The sequence below is a fragment of the Alnus glutinosa genome, chromosome 13 (assembly GCF_958979055.1).
Source record: "Alnus glutinosa chromosome 13, dhAlnGlut1.1, whole genome shotgun sequence".
NCBI classification, from domain to species: Eukaryota; Viridiplantae; Streptophyta; class Magnoliopsida; order Fagales; family Betulaceae; genus Alnus; species Alnus glutinosa.
Window position 1 is genome coordinate 6,958,428 of NC_084898.1, and position 17,981 is coordinate 6,976,408.

Sequence of the window (17,981 nt, forward strand, 5' to 3'; positions counted from 1 at the left end):
TTATACATGCATGAGTTTTACATCCAATGTGTCTTAGTGTAGACTTGAATCAAAGTGGTGTAAAAATAATTAGTCTCATTTGGAACACTTTCACTTTTAAGAAGTAAAATCTAAAATCTCGACATCTTGAGGCGTACTATCATGTGCTTTGCGGGCAGCCACCACTGCTTCAAAATTCTACAGATTTAACTCTCTTAAATCTCTTAAGATTTAACTCTCTTAAATCTGATAGTTTTTTTTCATCCGGTTGTTTTTCTTTTTCAATCGCCAATTGTACTCCACCTTGAGCAACTTCCATTCCCATGCTTGCTATTCTCTTCTATCACCATCATTTCACTATTTGTAGCTGCAACAACAACAAAAATACACACAACAAATTATACATACTTGGCAGAGGTAAAAAATTACACCCCCTATAACTGTATTCAACCTTGTCAAAGTATTGAAATGCAGCAATAAAAAGTTCCATACTTTCTAGTTTGTTCAGAGGAATATTGTTGCAGCAATATACTATCATCTATAAACTCTCCCAACATATTAACACACATCAATTACAGCAACATACTAACAAGCCAAAAGCAAAAAACACCTCAATCAGCTATTACCAGAATCCACCAAAAAAGATACTGCATAAAAAAACTTCTGCATAAACCAAAACAAATAGCAACCACTAACGAAGAATATTCAACAAACAAATTAATCCCAACATAATCACATACCGATTAGACATCAACGAAGATTATTCAACAAACACCATAATTGATCATCTACCCAAAAATCAAACAAAATTACACCCATTTGAACTTCCCCGAAAATTTCCAAATAAAACAACTTAGAAATCAGTTTCTTTCCCCTTATCGGCTACGATCAACACCCAAAAAAATATGTAAAAAAATCAACCCACAAATCTTTTTTTGTTCACTTCTCCCGAATCATTGAAATAAAAATATGCAAACAAACGCAAGCATCGATCTAACTGACAGAGAAATGAAATCTGAGAGAGATTTTATGCTTTGCATTTTTTTTTTAATACAGAAATTAAAGAACAAAACACTTAAAAGTACCTCCGGCGAGATAGATCCGGCGAGAGAAACTGTTTCCGGCGAGATCTGGCATAGAGAGATTCCGTCCAGAGAGAGATTTTCGGCGAGCTTCGGCAATATCCGTCGAGAGAGAGCGTTTCCGTCAAGATCCAGTGAGAGAGAGTGTGTCCGTCAAGTTCCGGGCAGATCTGGCAGAGAGATTCCGTCCAGAGAGATTTTTTGGCGAGAGATGGATTCCGGAGAGAGAGAGAGAGAGAGAGAGAGAGAGAGAGAGAGATTTTCCGGCGAAATCCGGCAGCGATTCCGTCGAAAGAAGGACTGCCGGCCGCCGGAGAGAGAGATTTGCCGGTGAAGAAAACAAAGAGAGAGAGAACTGAGAAGAGAGAGAAGAGAGAGAGGGGGGTCTCGTAGAGGGAGAGGCACGTTTGGGATTCTAAAGGAAGAAACCGCCGGAGAGAGAGATTTGCCGGTGAAGAAAACAAAGAGAGAGAGAGAACTGAGAAGAGAGAGAAGAGAGAGAGGGGGGTCTCGTAGAGGGAGAGGCACGTTTGGGATTCTAAAGGAAGAAACTAAAAAATTAAAAATTAAAATTAAAATCCACGTAGGTTGAGTGGGATAGCAGTGGGATGCTGGTGTACAAAATAGCATTTCTCAAAAAATAATGATAAAAAAATGAGAAATGCTTAGTTGTACATTCTCATCCCACTCCTATCCCACCTTTGTCTACTTGGACCAATAATATTGTTAAAAAAAATGGGTCCCACTACACTCTCTCCACTATCTCTTACATTATTGGTCCAAATCGACAAGAGTGGGCTAGAAAATAAATTTCAAGACTTGGCATTCCCTCTCAATTTTTGTTAATATGTTATCTATTACTTGTTTTTGGGCTAACCAGTAGCGTCTCAATTTCAACAATAACTAAGACTAAAATCATGCACACCAACAAAGACCTCATACTTCATCCGCTATATTTTCTATCTACAACAAAATGAATGGTGTAAAACTTAATTAACAAAACATCTGACCGGCGAGAGGAGATTTTCCGGCGAGGCGAGATAGATCCGGCGAGAGAGAGGGAGAGCTTTTCCGGCGAAAAGGGAGAGATTCCCGGCGAAAAGGGTGAGCTTTTCCGGTGAGAGATGAGCTGTTCCGGCGAAGGATAGGTTTTCCGGCGAAAATTGAGACCTTTTCCAGCGGAAAGTGAGACAAAGAGCCCAGCAAAAATGGAGACCTTTTTCCGACGAAAATAGAGGCTTTTTCCGGCGGAAAGTGAGAGAGAGAGCCCAGCGAAAATGGTGACCTTTTTCCGGCGAAAAGTGAGAGGGAGTCCCGCGAGAGGGAGTCCAGCTGGAAAATAAAGACTTTTTTTGGCGAGAATGGAGACTTTTTCCGACGAAAATAGAGGCTTTTTCCGGCGGAAAGTGAGAGAGAGAACCCAGCGAAAATAGTGACCTTTTTCCGGCGAAAAGTGAGAGGGAGTCTAGCTGAAAAATGGAGATTTTTTCCGACGAAAAAATGGAGACTTCTCTGGCAAAAATAGGGCTTTTTCCGGTGAGTGAGAAAGGGGGAGGACCGGTTTTTCTGAAGATTCTCAAATGAATTTAGTTTTTTGTTTTTTTTTGAAAGATAGCAGAGAGAGAGAGAGAGAGAGAAAGTGGTGAATTTTTTTATCATTATTTTTTTGGTCCACGTAAGCACGGTGGGATCGCAGGGTATACCCAAGCATTTCCCTATGTGTAAAGTCAACTGAGAGACAAAGACAACTGTAGACTAAAAGAAGAAAAATGCTTGACATTTTAATATATTTTTTTTTAAAAAAAAAAAAATTTGATTCCAACTCAATTTGTTACGATCTTATGAAATTGATGGACATTTTTCAAAATAATAGATCCTATAGAATTGTAATGCATCATGTTAAAACTAAGTTCTTAAAAAAGTGTTTGGATGTTTAACATTTCTCTGAGTATGAATATCCGCCTCTCTCTTTCTCTCTGCGACTTGTTTGTTACTGAATTTTTATTTTTTATTTTTCGTTGGTTTTGTTCTTTGAATCACAACCATTAGAGAGGATTATGAAGTTGGGTACAAAGAAGCAGAAGCATGGAGCTTAACAAAAATAAAACAACGAGGTCTCGAAGGCACTCTGCCGAGGCCAGTTGGGTCGTTAAAGACGATGGCACCACCTATCTCAAGGTTCGACTTTCGCAGTTTCTCTTGTATTATTCACCACTCCAAGCTTTGCGTTTTCGTTTCTTGATATCAGTCACAATCGTTTGTACGTTGTGTTAATATTTGGTTTGTAAAATTGGTTTTGCAATTTATGGGGAATAAACATTGAGTTATTTTTATCTGGGTTTCTTCGTTTGTGTTCAAAGATAAACATGCATCCGCTGGTTGGATCGTTAGTTCGATCCGCATAGAAGAAATGGATCTTATTGATGCCCGAATATGGAGCTTTGGAATTTAAAGTTTTGGGACATATACTGGAATCAAAGAGCTAAAAATAGAAATTCACATGTGTATGCTTTACAGGCAATAGCAGATCCGAAGCATTTAACTTTTTGCTGGAGCTGCATATAGACACATATTAGGAACAATTGCTATTGGGAATCATTAGATAAATAGATAACATATGAAATTCTGTTCATTGTAAAATTAAATGTCGTGGGTGTTGGAATAATGAGAACGACCTTGTTCATACAAAAACAAGCAGTTCAAAAAGATATAGTGTTTTGCAATAAAGTCATTGGTAACGAAATGCTAAAAGTTAATATGTAATTGTTGGGGCATGGTGGCTATCTCGATTTTCAACTTGAGTTTTGTTTGAACCAGAAAATAGTTCATATTACATATTGTATATTTATTTTTTGATTTTACCTCAAGTTCGTTCTACATGATTGAAATATGAGACATGCATCAATGCGACCCATTAGGAAAGTCACATGTGAAGTCTTTTATGGGAAGATCCTTGTAATTTTGGGAGAGTATTTTGTGGGCAGAAGTTTGTTTATGTAATGAACAAAGACTGCAGTAAAATATGTACACTAAACACTGGAATGATAGATTTGTATTGAGCTAACATGCATGTGGCTCATTGCTTCTTAATGTTGTAATTGCATCATTCTGCCTGTTCGGTGTTACTTTTATAGCATGCATATTTTTAGTTTTCATTCTTGGTGGACTTAAATCTTCTTGTTGATGCAGCTTCTTTGACAGCCTTATTTAAGCACATTGGGAGTGTTGATGAACCGAGTACAGATGAAATTATTCTTAAAAAAGTTTTAAGCTTTATAAGAGATAAGGAAAGAAGACTGGCTTCTGTTGTGCCCATTACAAGTTTTACTCTGCATCTTGGAGCACTACAAGAAATTTGCACATTAGCGGCCAACTTTTTAGCGGCGACACCAATATCGCCACATCTGAATGTCGCCGCTAATTAGTGATCTTTAGTGGCGACATTGGTGTCGCCGCTAAAAAGCTACCGCAAATATACACTAGATCATTAGCGGCGACCTCTTGTCACCGCTAATGATCATTCATCAGCGGCGACCAAAAACAGTTGCTACTAATAATCAACCATCAGCGGCGACTTATGAGTGTCGCCACTGATAAGTGATCATTAGCAGCGACATTGTGTCGCCACTAATACTATATCATCAGCAGCGACTCCAAGTTGCTGCTAATGATCACTTATAAAGTTGATGGTTGCTTATTAGCGGCGACATCTAAGAGTCGCCGCTAATAATGTGTCAATAGCGGCGACGACCATACACAATAAAAAAATATAAACAAAATAATAAATCATATTCACTAGCGGCGACATCTAAAGTCACTGCTTATACTAGATTAATAGCGGCAATAGCTAAAAGTCGCCCCAAATAATGCTTTAATAGCGACCTTACACAATAAAAAATATAATAAAGAAAAAAAAAAAATCATATTCTAGCCTCTTAAAATCATATTAACCTATTAAATTTTTTAAAAAACAATTAAACCCTATACAAAAAAATTGATTTTTTTAGATAATATTAATGAATTTTTCGATTTACCATGCTTATTTAATATATATCCACCGTTGTCCATTTTTTTTTAGATGTATATTAATTATTTTCATCATGATTGATCTCTTAGTGCATTGAATGCTAGACTTGGTCAAATGTATCATAAACAAAACAAAATGATCTCATGTATCGAACATTTGATCGAACCTATTGCATTATTCTGATTAATCATTATAGAGTTCGATCGAACGTCTAATCGATCAAAATTTACTAGTCTGATCAATTATTATATAATAATGGGATCAATCATAATTTACTAGTCTGATTAATCATTATAGAGTTCAATCGATCAAACTTGATACAGTGAAGGTTCGATAGAACGTCCAATCGATTCTAGTGTAGTAGTCTGATCGATCATGATAGAATAATATGATCGATAGACCATCTGATTGATCATAGTGCATTAGTCCGATCGATCAATACACAATGAATGTTAGATTTAATGTGCGATTGATCCTAACCCCTAAATTGTCACCATTTTTGCAATGTTCAGCTGAAAGTTCAATTTATCTTAATTTAGTTCAATATTTTTTTTAACAGGGTGTTTTTGTAATATTTTTGTGATTTAACGGAAAATCCTAATGGAGGGTGACATTGTAAACAATTAAAATATGAATACACTAAATTGAGATGAATTGAACTTTAGGGAGGACATTGCAATAGTGGTGATAATTAAGTGGAATTTTTCCTAATTTTTTTAAGGGATAATTGTACCATTGGTCCCTAAGATATGCCATAATTACAAATCATTCTCTATGGTTTAAAAGTCCATGGTTAATTTTTTTTTTTAATAATTTTTAAAACATGGTTAATTTTTTGACTAAGTTTTTTTTTTTTTTTTTTTTTTTTTTTTTTTTTTATTTTTTTTATTTATTTTTTAATAAATTTACATTTTTTTTATTCAAATGGACACGTGTCGCCATCTTATTGGTTTGATGTGGTGCTGACGTGGCATTTAACAGAATCTGTTAAAATTTTTAACGGAATTTGACTCTAGGGATCGATTTGTAGTTATGGTTTACTACAAGGACCTCCCATGAACTTTTTAAACCATAGGGAGTGATTTGTAGTTATGGCATACCCCAAAGACTAATAGTGCAATTATCCATTTTTTTTAATATAATTTTGGGAAAATATCATTTTAGCTCCCCAAATTACCACCCGTTTTGCGTTTAGCCCCACAAACTACTAACACTCCGACTCCGGTCCCCCAAATTACAAAAACCTTTGAAAAAGACCTCATTGACGAAATATCCCCATATTACCCCTGCCACTTGTCACTTTTCAATTAAAAAAAAAAAAATTAAAAACTAAAAAAAGGAATTTTTTTTTTCTTAAAAAAAAATAGAAAAAATTGTGTTTTGGGGTGGCTGCCGGTGGGGAGTGGGGTGGCCTGCAAGCCACCCCCAGAGGTAGCCGACGCCACCCCGACCCCTAGGGGTAGCCGCGCGGACACCCCTGGCATCCATTTGGAACCCACACCACACTTGAATCCTAGAAGTTATAAATCTAGTACTAAGTGTATACTAGTTCACTCCAATATGTTAAATGATTGAAATTTTGTAAGGGTATTCTTACTGGTAATAGTTTCTTATACCAAGGACAAATTTTAGCTGTTGAAGGAAAAAACATGGTCGGCCCAATCTGTCCAAAGAGAGAAAAAAAAATGGTGGAAGCACACGTGTTTGCTGATAAGATGCTAATTCTGTTAATGGTTTTTTCGTTTTGGTTAGTAGCCACTATTGCATTATAAAAGTTATTCAACTATTCAAGGAATCGAGGGGAGGTTTGAGAGGTATGAAGTAGTGTTGTTGAGAGAATTCGAAAATGTAGATTATCAATATGAGCCATTGCATAACTCTTTAGTTGCATCCCTGTACTTGTAATATGATGCATAACTTGATGAAGCTTTGAATTCTCGTAGTCCAGTCTAACAAAATTTAACAGGTTAATTTGCTCAGTTTAGTGCAAATCAAGATTGCTATTGTGGTGCTATTGACTGCAGGCGGAAGCCGGGGTTAGAACTGCCAAGCCTAAGCTGTCTTTGAATGTCACATTGAAAGCAGTATCATATCAGGTGGCTGTGTCATCTCCCAAATTGAAAGCAATTCTATTTGGAAAAGATGTCTGCATAGATGGGTGTTTGATAATGTCAAAAGACAACTTAGAAACTCCAATGGCATTTTCCAATTAATGTTGTTTTGATTGCTTTTTTTCTTTTTTTTTTCTTGTATTGTTCACGGTTTTTTATTGTATTGTTGGTAGATGGTTGGATATATAGGTTGGTTGATTCTAAATTTTGGTTGGATTGCATGTAGTCAGTTCTGTTATATTGCATGTACGTAGTCTAACTTTAATACCAATGATTACCTTTTGTATAATCATTATACAATTGATTTTTAATGATATGGTGCGGAAATATTGAATAATATAGGACTTTAATGGTAAGTTTGACAGGTAACTACATATAATGATACCTAAAAATATATTTTTCAAATATATATATATTTTAAAATGGGAAAAGTACACATAACCCCCTCAAACTACCACATCATTGTCAATGTACCCCCCAAACTACCAATTGTGTCAATCTCTCCCCTTAAACTACAAGAAAATGTCAATGTCCCCCTAATGACAGAAATGCCCTTCATAAAATTATTAAAATAAAATAAAAACTAAAAAAAAATCTAAAATAACAAAAATTTTTCCAAAAAAATAAAAATTAAAACTGTTTTTATTTTTTTTTTAAATAATAATTTTCAGTTTTTTTTTCCTTTTTTTTTTAAAAAAAAAATTGTTCTTTTTTTTTTTTTTTTTTTTTTTTAAAAAAAAATTTAATAAAAACAGGTTTTTTTTTTTCATTTGTTTTATTTTTTTAAAAAAAATAAATAAATTTCAGTTATTTTTTGTTTTTTCGTTTTTTAATTTAATAAAAACTGGTTTTTTTTCATTTGTTTTATTTTAAAAAAAAATAAATTTCAGTTAGCTTCTTTTTTTCTTTTTCCTTTTTTTTTTCTTTTCTTTTTTTTTTTTTTCGTTTTTTCGTTTTTTTTTTTAAAAAATAAATTTCATTTATTTTTTGTTTGTTTTTTTTTTTTTTAAAAAAAAAAAACAAATTAAAAATTTTGTTCTTTTATTTTAATTTTTTTTCCTTTTTTTTTAAATTTTTCCTTTTTTTTAAATTTTTTTAATTTTTTTTTTAAATTTTTTTTTTTTTTTTTTTAAGTTTTATAGTTTTAGTTTTAATTTTTTGAATTAATGAGGACATTTTTTGTCTTATTCAAACAAAATTAGGTTCATTTTTGTCTTTTTGTTGGTCTTAGGGGGGACATTAACATTTTTTGGTAGTTTAGGGAGGGACATTAACACAATTGGTAGTTTATGGGGTACATTGACAATTGAGTGGTAGTTTGAGGGGGTTATGTGTACTTTTCCCTTTTAAAATTTTTAATAGTATTAGTGGCGACTTAGATCGCTGCTAATACTTAATTTTTTGAATTTTTAATAATATTAGCGGCGACATAAGTCGCCGCTAATACATGACCAATAGCGGCGACTACTATGTCGCCGCTAATACTTCACACTTAGTGGTAGCCCAGCTGTTGCTGCTATTGGTACCTCAATAGCGGCGACTTGTATGTCACCGCTATTGGACTATCAATAGCGGAGACACACGGCTTTGGTTCAAAAACCACTTAGCAGAGACCAAAAAAGTTTTTGCGGCAACATCTTACGTCGCCGTGATTGATCATTAGGGGCGGAGTATCTGCAGCTAACTTATTAGCGGCGACATGTCGCCGCTATTGATCAATAGCGGCAATATTTTGTCGCCGCTAATGATCATTTTTTTTGTAGTGGAGACTTAGTAATTGCCTTTGCAGATCTTTCCCATCAAAGGCGAACTCTTGAAGCCTCAGGAAGAAATTAATGGAAAGACATATAACTGATTTGTTTTACTACTTTGGTCAATTCATTTTCTTTTCCCCATTGAAAGCTTTCGGAATTAGTAAACCTCAGTTTAATTTTGTTGTTCTTTACTCATCAAAATTTTTTTGTTGTTGTTCTCCTAGAAGAACCATGACTAATATGATTTCAACTTCGTTGCAGAGTTTAGAAGATGTAACTGGAGCTGATGAGTTTCCAGGCACATGAAGAATTGAGTTTAGATGCTGCTCTGAGGAATAGTTTGATGCATGTGTTTGGATTTAATTATTTTGTAACAATGTAACATTGAATTATGAAATTAATTTTGACAATTCAAACAATAAATGGTATTATCTAAATGATTTTGGATGTGAGCTTCACCGTATGTTATTGTTGACACTGGGTGCCTAAGTTGAATCTCCAAAATTGTCCAAGTGGCACGTTTCTTGTTTCTTTATGGTTTTTGTTTTTATTTTTGTTATTTTTTTTTTTTTTTGTGCTGCTGTAATGCATGTGGCCGGAAGTTGATTTTATCTTGTCTATTTGGGAATGATTCCAGTGATGGGGTTAAAATAAACTTTGATGAAAGGGCTATATCCTGGATCAGTACTGGTTTGAATATGGATCATGGCGTTACAATTATTTTGGATTTAAAATAAGAAAAAATAAAACCCGGCTCACACGTGCCTTTTAATTTGTTTTGTCATCTTTTAATTTGGAGTAAATATTAGTGCGAATTAATCGCCTAAGAATGGTATCTTATTCTCATGTCTGAGTGATCTTCAAAAATTTGTTCATCTTCCAAGGGCGCAGGTTGTCCCAAACAGTTTGTCCAGAAAGAGTTATAGAACATTTGTACAACCATAGCATATACACATTTTTGGTCATTCAAACCCCCCTTTCTCTCTTTCCAAACAAAATATCCAAACCTCATTATACAGCCACTACATCATAAGGTCAATTGCATTGATTCTTATGGTCAAAGGTAAAAGGAAAAAGAACGAAGTATAATACTGTGGTAAAGAAAGAATCTCATATTATTGCATGCATCATGCATGAATGGGGAAGAAAACCATTTATACCAGTAATGACAACATCTGATATAATCCTAACCTATCGGGATTATATCTATCTATTTTATCTAAGTAGGTCTATTTATAAGTGGTAGAGTTAAATAAGAGTCTTATCTCTATAGTGGGAGAAGATGAGTAGTAGTCTTTATTTATTATTATCTTGTATTGCTATAAGTTTCTAATTAAATAGCGATATGTTATCTAGTTTCATTTAGGAGATAATTCTATTTAGAATAGAGTTATACTCCTATGGGGAGTCTGCTATCTGTGTTGTTATTTAAAGGAAGGATTATGGAATAAAAAGCATGTTGATTATTGTTAAGAAAATACAGTTCATTGTGTTTAGGAGTTCCTGGCTCACTCGAAACAGCCAATCTATCAATTCCTGTGTTTTGTATTAATTGGTTCACATCAATTGGTATCAGAGCCAGGCGAATTCCTCTTGAATAGCAAGAATTGTTTACCCAAGAGGACTGGTTTCCCTCAAAAGAAACCAGATATTAGGCAACATAGGAAAATCAAAGAACAAGTGTTGGGCAATTCGAGATTTTTCTTTACAAACCCGTCCAGCAACACGTTCTGTAACAAAAGAGAGACAACATGAAGAGATGGATCAACGACTGGGAAGCATGGAGCAATCAATGAAGAGCTTAGCAGATAAGCATGAGGAATTCCGTAAGAGTCATGAGGAATTCCGTAAGAGTCAACAAACCATGCACGATCGTATGACATAAATCTACAAGATGTTTGCCAAACAATCACATGGGGAGAATTCACGTGGAAGAGATCACGAATACGAAGGAGAAAATTCCTTTCAAGGAGGACGTCAACCAACAATCACCACACGAAAGGTGAAATTAGATTTCCCATGATTCAACGGAGATGAAGACCCCACGATGTGGATCTGCCGAGCTGAACAATTCTTTCGGTTTCAAGGAACATTGGAGGGCGAAAAGACAGCCCTGGCTTCATTCCACTTAGAAGGAGAGGCCCAGATGTGGTTCCAAATTTTAATCAAGGAAGAACGAGAAATCGGGTGGCCAGAATTCACAGCAGGTTTACTTACCCGCTTTGGACCCAATCAGTTTTATGACCCATTTGGAGAATTGACGAAGTTGCAATACGAAGGAACGGTACGAGACTACCAAGCAAAATTTGAATCTTTACTTTCAAAGATTGGGGTGCTGTCCCAAACTCAACAGGTGAGTTGTTTTATAAATGGCTTGAAAGAGGTACTCCGAGCTGATGTTATTGCAGGAAAACCCACCACTTTGACGTCTGCAATTGGATTGGCGAGACTCTATGAAGCACGACATAGTGCTATCACAAGAAGCAACCAATCAGAAGGAAGGAAAGCAACTATGGGAAGTTGGCAATCAACAACCCAGCCCTTCATGCCTATCAAAAGGTTGACGCCAGAAGAGTTGAAAGAAAGGCAAGCAAAGGGATTATGTTTTAAATGCAACGATAAATATGGCCCTGGACACCGATGCAAATGGTTCATGATTGAAGCTTACCTAGAGGAAGAGGAAGATGGAGAACAGGTGATGGGCGAGGAAGAGTCGGGCCCTACAGAGCCACCAGAAATATCGCTACATGCCATCACGGGTACGGAGGCGCCAGAAGGAGAGCAGTCAGAAATATCACTGCATGCAATCACGGGCAAGGAGGCACCGGAGACAATGAAGGTGTACGGTCAGATTGGAAGCACAATATCCTTGGTCTTGATCGACTTGGGAGGCACTCACAACTTTGTGAGCCTTGCTTTAGCCAAGCTCTTGAAGTTGCAACCAAAAGATAAAAGGAGGAATGGAGGTGGTAGTAGCATCAGGAGATCGTATCCGCAGCCCCGGTAAATGCCTACAAGTCCCAGTAGAGCTACAGTGGTGGAATTTTTATGTGGATATCTACGTTCTTCCTTTGGAGGGGTATGGGATGGTGCTAGGAGCCCAGTGGCTTCGAGGATTAGGCCCCATTCTGTGGGACTTTGAAAAACTGAGGATGCAATTTACGTGGAAAGCAAATAAAATCTTGTTATATGGAGTACAACACAAAAAGCTAGCAACAAAACAGGTATGTTCACTGTAACCAACAAACAGGGGAGTCCATATTGAAGAAATAGAAGAGCAAGAAGAACATCAAGATGCCGACATGACAACCTTGCTAGAACAACATGAGGCCATCTTTGTGAAACCCACCGAGCTGCCACCCAAAAGAAGCCAAGATCACAAGATTATTTTGCAACCAGGAGCAGGACCGGTAAGTGTACGCCCCTATCGCTATCATTTTCATCAAAAAACTGAGATCGAAAAGCAAGTGGAAGAGATGTTAGAAAGGGGTATCATTCATACCTCCAACAGCCCATATTATTCCCTGGTTCTTTTGGTTAAGAAAAAAGATGACACTTGGCGAATGTGTGTTGACTACCGTGAATTAAACAAAATCACGGTCAAAGATAAATTTCCAATACCGGTCATCGACGAGCTCCTCGATGAATTAAACGGAGCTAAATTCTTCATCAAACTCGACTTACGGTCCGGATATCACCAAGTACGAGTAGCCGAGAGTGACATTGAAAAAACTGCATTCCGTACACATCATGGGCATTACGAATTTCTTGTTATGCCGTTTGGATTGACAAATGCCCTATCCACATTCCAAGCTCTTATGAATGAGGTATTTCGTGCTTTTCTCCTTAAATATGTGCTAGTTTTCTTTGATGACATATTGATATATAGCACAACATGGGCACAACATTGTAAGCACGTCAAAATAGTGTTGGATATAGTGGATACACAGCAGCTCTATATCAAGCAAAGCAAATGTGAGTTTGGACAGCAAAAGGTCCAATACCTGGGGCATATTATCTCGGCAGAAGGAGTGGGGGTTGACCCAGAAAAGGTGGAAGCAATGAAACAATGGCCTAAACCGAAAACTCTCAAAGCTATGAGAGGATTCTTGGGACTCACAGGATATTATAGACGTTTTATTCAGGACTATGGGAAGATTGCGGCACCACTTACTCGGATGTTAAAGAAGAACAACTTCACGTGGACTATTGCTGGAGAGAAGGCATTTACAGACCTCCAACAGGTAATGATACAGGCACCAGTCCTAGCACTACCGGATTTTTCCAAGGAGTTTGTTGTGGAATGTGATGCATCGGGGGTAGGCATAGGGGCAGTATTGCATCAAGGAAGGCCAATAGCATTTCTTAGCCAAGCACTGCAAGGCAATCAGTTGCTACTATCAAAGTATGAGAAAGAAATTTTGGCATTAGTACTTGCTGTCTAGAAGTGGCGTCCTTATCTTCTTGGGCGACATTTTGTGGTAAGGTCAGACCAGCATAGTTTGAAGTACTTATGGTCTCAGAAAATATCAACCACGGCTCAGCATAAATGGTTCTACAAATTCATGGGGTTTGTTTTTCTATTGAATACAAGAAGGGAAGAGAGAACATAGTGGCTGATGCTTTGTCAAGAAGAGATGAGACGGTGGGCAAAGAAGAACAAAAATCTGCAGAATTGGTCGCATTATCCAGCCCCACTCCAAATTGGGTGGAAGTTATTAAAGAAGAGGTTGATAATGATAAAGACCTCCAGGAGCTAATTCAGAGGGTCAAAGATGGAGAAGCATTGGGACCATGGCAGCACAAAGAGGGAGTTGTATTCTACAAGGACCGAATTTATCTCTCAGAAACTTCGTCCCTTATTTCTGCAATTTTAGAGCAAATCCACGGTGGTTTTCATGAAGGGTACCATAAGACTTTTCAGCGTGTAAAGGCAAATTTTTACTGGAAAGGCATGAAGAGCCGAATCAAAACTTTTATCAGAGAATGTGAAGTATGCCAACGTCACAAAGTTGAGGTTACCACGCCTAAGGCACTGCTACAGCCATTGCCCATACCAGTCCAGATTTGGGAAGACCTCTCGATGGACTTTATTGATGGATTGCCAAGCTCACGAGGTAAATCCATTATTTTTGTAATTGTGGATAGATTGTCAAAATATGATCACTTTTTGGCCATAAGTCATCCATGCACGGCAGTCAGTGTAGCTCAGGTGTTTTTTGACAATATTTTTAAACTTCATGGCATGCCTAAGTCTATTGTGTGCGATTGAGACCCAACTTTTACAAGCTAATTCTGGAAGGAACTCTTTAATATGCAAGGCACGAGTTTTAATTTCAGTTCGGCCTATCACCCCAAAATGGATGGCCAAACGGAAGTGGTAAATCGCACACTTGAGATGTGCCTGAGGTGTTGTGACGTCCCACATCGCCTGGTAATGAGGATGTGCTTATATGTATAAATGCACCCTATATGACACAACGCGTTTTAAAGCCGTGATGGCCATGAACCGATCAGAACTCCGCAGTTAAGCGTGCTGCTGCGAGAGCAATCTCAGGATGGGTGACCTCCTGGGAAGTTCTGTTTAGGGAGCCAAAAGCGGACAATATTGTGTCATTGGGGGTGGGTCGTTACAAATGGTATCAGAGCCATTGTCCAGCCTGAGATGGTGGGAGCGTGCACAAGCCCAAGAGGGTTGCCGGCGGGCAGTCGCTGGGATGCCAAGAATGGGGTGATCCCATGAGGGTCGCTAGCGAGGACGCTGGGTCCCAAGGGGGGGTGATTGTGACGTCCCACATCGCCTGGTAATGAGGATGTGCTTATATGTATAAATGCACCCTATATGACACAACGCGTTTTAAAGCCGTGATGGCCATGAACCGATCAGAACTCCGCAGTTAAGCGTGCTGCTGCGAGAGCAATCTCAGGATGGGTGACCTCTTGGGAAGTTCTGTTTGGGGAGCCAAAAGCGGACAATATTGTGTCATTGGGGGTGGGTCGTTACAGGTGTTTTACAAGTGATCAACCAAAGGAATGGGTTAAGTGGCTAGCATGGGCAGAGTACAGTTATAACACAAGCTGGCACTCAACCATTAAAACCACTCCATTTGCTGCAGTTTATGGAAGGGATCCACCCTCCATGCTTACTTACATTCTTGGAACGGCAAAGGTCGAATCAGTGGAGAGGGCGTTAGTGGCAAAAGACCAGGTGCTCAAGGAATTGAAGGACAACATTAAGTTGGCTCAAGGAAGAATGAAAAAGTTGTATGATAATAAGCATAAGGAGGAGGAGTTTGATGAAGGAGAATGGGTATTTTTGAAGCTTCAACCTTACCGACAAATTTCAGTGTACATGCGTAAGAATGCTAAGCTGTCAACAAGGTATTTTGGGCCTTTTAAAATAATTCAGAAGGTCAGTCCAGTGGCCTACAAACTGGACCTGATTCAAGAGTCAAGGATTCATCCTGTGTTTCATATTAGCCTACTAAAGAGAAAGTTAGGAGGTGATAAAATTGTGCTACCCCCGCTGCCAACAATGAATGAAGAGGCCCGTATGATTCATAAACCACACCACTTGCTAGGTACACGACAAAGAAATAAAAGAATTGAGCTTTCTTTCAGTGGGAAGGCCTACAAGCAACAGATTCAACATGGGAGGATGAAGAAGCATTGAAGGCACATTTTCCTTGTTTTTTACCTTGAGGACAAGGGAAATGTTAGTATGGGGGAATGATATAATCCTAACCTATCGGGATTATATCTATCTATTTTATCTAAGTAGGTCTATTTATAAGTGGTAGAGTTAAATAAGAGTTTTATCTCTATAATGGGAGAAGATGAGTAGTAGTCTTTATTTATTGTTATCTTGCACTGCTATAGGTTTCTAATTAAATAGCAATATGTTATCTAGTTTCATTTAGGAGATAATTCTATTTAGAATAGAGTTATACTCCTATGGGGAGTCTGCTATCTGTGTTGTTATTTAAATGAAGGATTATGGAATAAAAAGCATGTTAATTATTGTTAAGAAAATACAGTTCACTGTGTTTAGGAGTTCCTGACTCACTCGAAACAGCCAATCTATCAATTCTTGTGTTTTGTATTAATTGGTTCACATTAGCATCCGACCAAAATTTGGTGAACCCATATCAATAAATCCAAAAGCAAATGTTGCTACATTCACATATACCTAATCAAGAAAGCCAGGACCATTGGGACCATCTTACTTTGAAACTATTAGTTCCAATACCATTTTTTTTTTTTTAACCATTCCTTCTGCAAAAACATAAAATTTTAGCTGATGGAGTCAAAACCCTTCTTTAAAAGTTCTATAAAAGGTACCCAAATTGCATCCTTGAATATCAACAAAATAACTATAAGAACATAAAGCCATCACTAGAAAACAACCAATAATCTTAGAGGAAAGAACTATAACAAATACTATGTAATGATGCCAAAATAACTTATACAAGCCAAAAGAAACTCCAGAATCAAAGAGATAAAAGTACATTTAGACCAAACTCTTTGCAATCCTGTAACGCCCCGCTTTTACAAAAAGATTAAGTGAAAATTTTTCGATTTCCACGTAACGTTACTAACTCATCAAAGTTACAGGCAACGGAATATATATAAATTTAATACAAACTTAGGAATTAAGTAACACTTCAGAGCTTCTACTGAAATACCTTAAGATAGATATAATAAGTAAGTCAGCAAAATTATACAAAGTAGTAGTAGTCATGCCTTACAGGGCATAAGTAGTCATACAAGCCAAAATATCTAAAGTTTAATGACTACATAACTGCAAAATCATAAATATTGTCTTTAAACTAATTTAATGAACTACAACATGGAAGTTCCCAAAAAGTGAGGCGGTCTAACCTCAAATACTAGTGTCAGGATCCACCTATGTGTCTGGATAGTCCTGATATTCTTCTTCTTCATAACTTGATTTGACACATAATACAGAAAAGAAAACAACAACACAAAAACACTAAAGTGAGTCCACTGTTTTCAATAATATGATGATTACTGATTTATTTAACAATATATGATGCAATGATATGATGTAATGACAGTTTTATATGCACAGTCTTAATTATTTTCTTCTTGCACTCCTCTCGTACCAGGGCCATTGAATCCCTGTTCGTTTAAGCGGCTAATTATTGGAGCATAGACTCCCTTACCATGTTTTATTATCTTTTCCGCACTAGTAGTCAAAGTAGTATACTTAGTACATTGGTCATCCCGACAACCAAGTACATTGACCATCTTGACAATCAATTAAGTACCCATAACTTGCCTAGCACATTGACCATCCCAACAGCCAATTTGTACTTATTATTGTTTTTCGCACAGGCGGTTTGCATGTCCATTGATCATCCCAACAACCAATTTGTTATTAACCCTGCATCAGAATTATTAACAGTATGCAATATACCATTCCTATGCATATAATTAAATAAAGCAGAAATCATAACATTATAGAAAACAACCACGTATGATCCTCAGTGAGTAAAAATACTCACAGTAATTCTTCTGGCTTGGAAAGCGTTTACAAATAAATATTCTCTGCAATATAATTTAATACAAACAATAGTAAATTAATATAATTCACTAAAAATACCTTTTAACTCTATTTTCATTTCTAACATTTAAACCTTAACATAATTTCCTATTTTCGCTTTAGCATAACCCCGACATATAGAATTGGTCCGATTACATTTTATTACTAATATTTTATGCGGGATTTATTACGGCATTTATTAAGATCCTTAAGCATAATATTTCTTTTTCCATTCCTTTATCTTTAATCAATTTAATGTCATTTGGACATTATAACGGCATATAAAATTGATTAATTATAATGCCACATATTTCATGCAGGCATTATAATAGCATTTATAATAACTAAAATACCCATAGTTAAATTAGCATTATAAAAGTTTTAACATTAAAAAGCATATATATATATATATATATATATATATATATATATATATATATATATATATATATATATATATAT

The 17,981-nt window shown here is 36.5% G+C and overlaps 1 protein-coding gene and 1 long non-coding RNA gene across 4 annotated transcripts in view; both read right to left on the minus strand.

Annotated features, from left to right (window-relative positions):
* The window catches only part of LOC133853762 (cation/H(+) antiporter 18-like), a 72,734-nt gene that overhangs the window by 10,584 nt on the left and 44,169 nt on the right, over positions 1-17,981 (minus strand). The window lies entirely within an intron of this gene.
* Positions 45-1,693, minus strand: LOC133853728 (uncharacterized). Its single transcript, XR_009896726.1, has 2 exons — positions 1,065-1,693; positions 45-346 (listed from the first exon to the last, which is right to left on the minus strand). It is a non-coding gene; the product is annotated as an uncharacterized LOC133853728 (long non-coding RNA).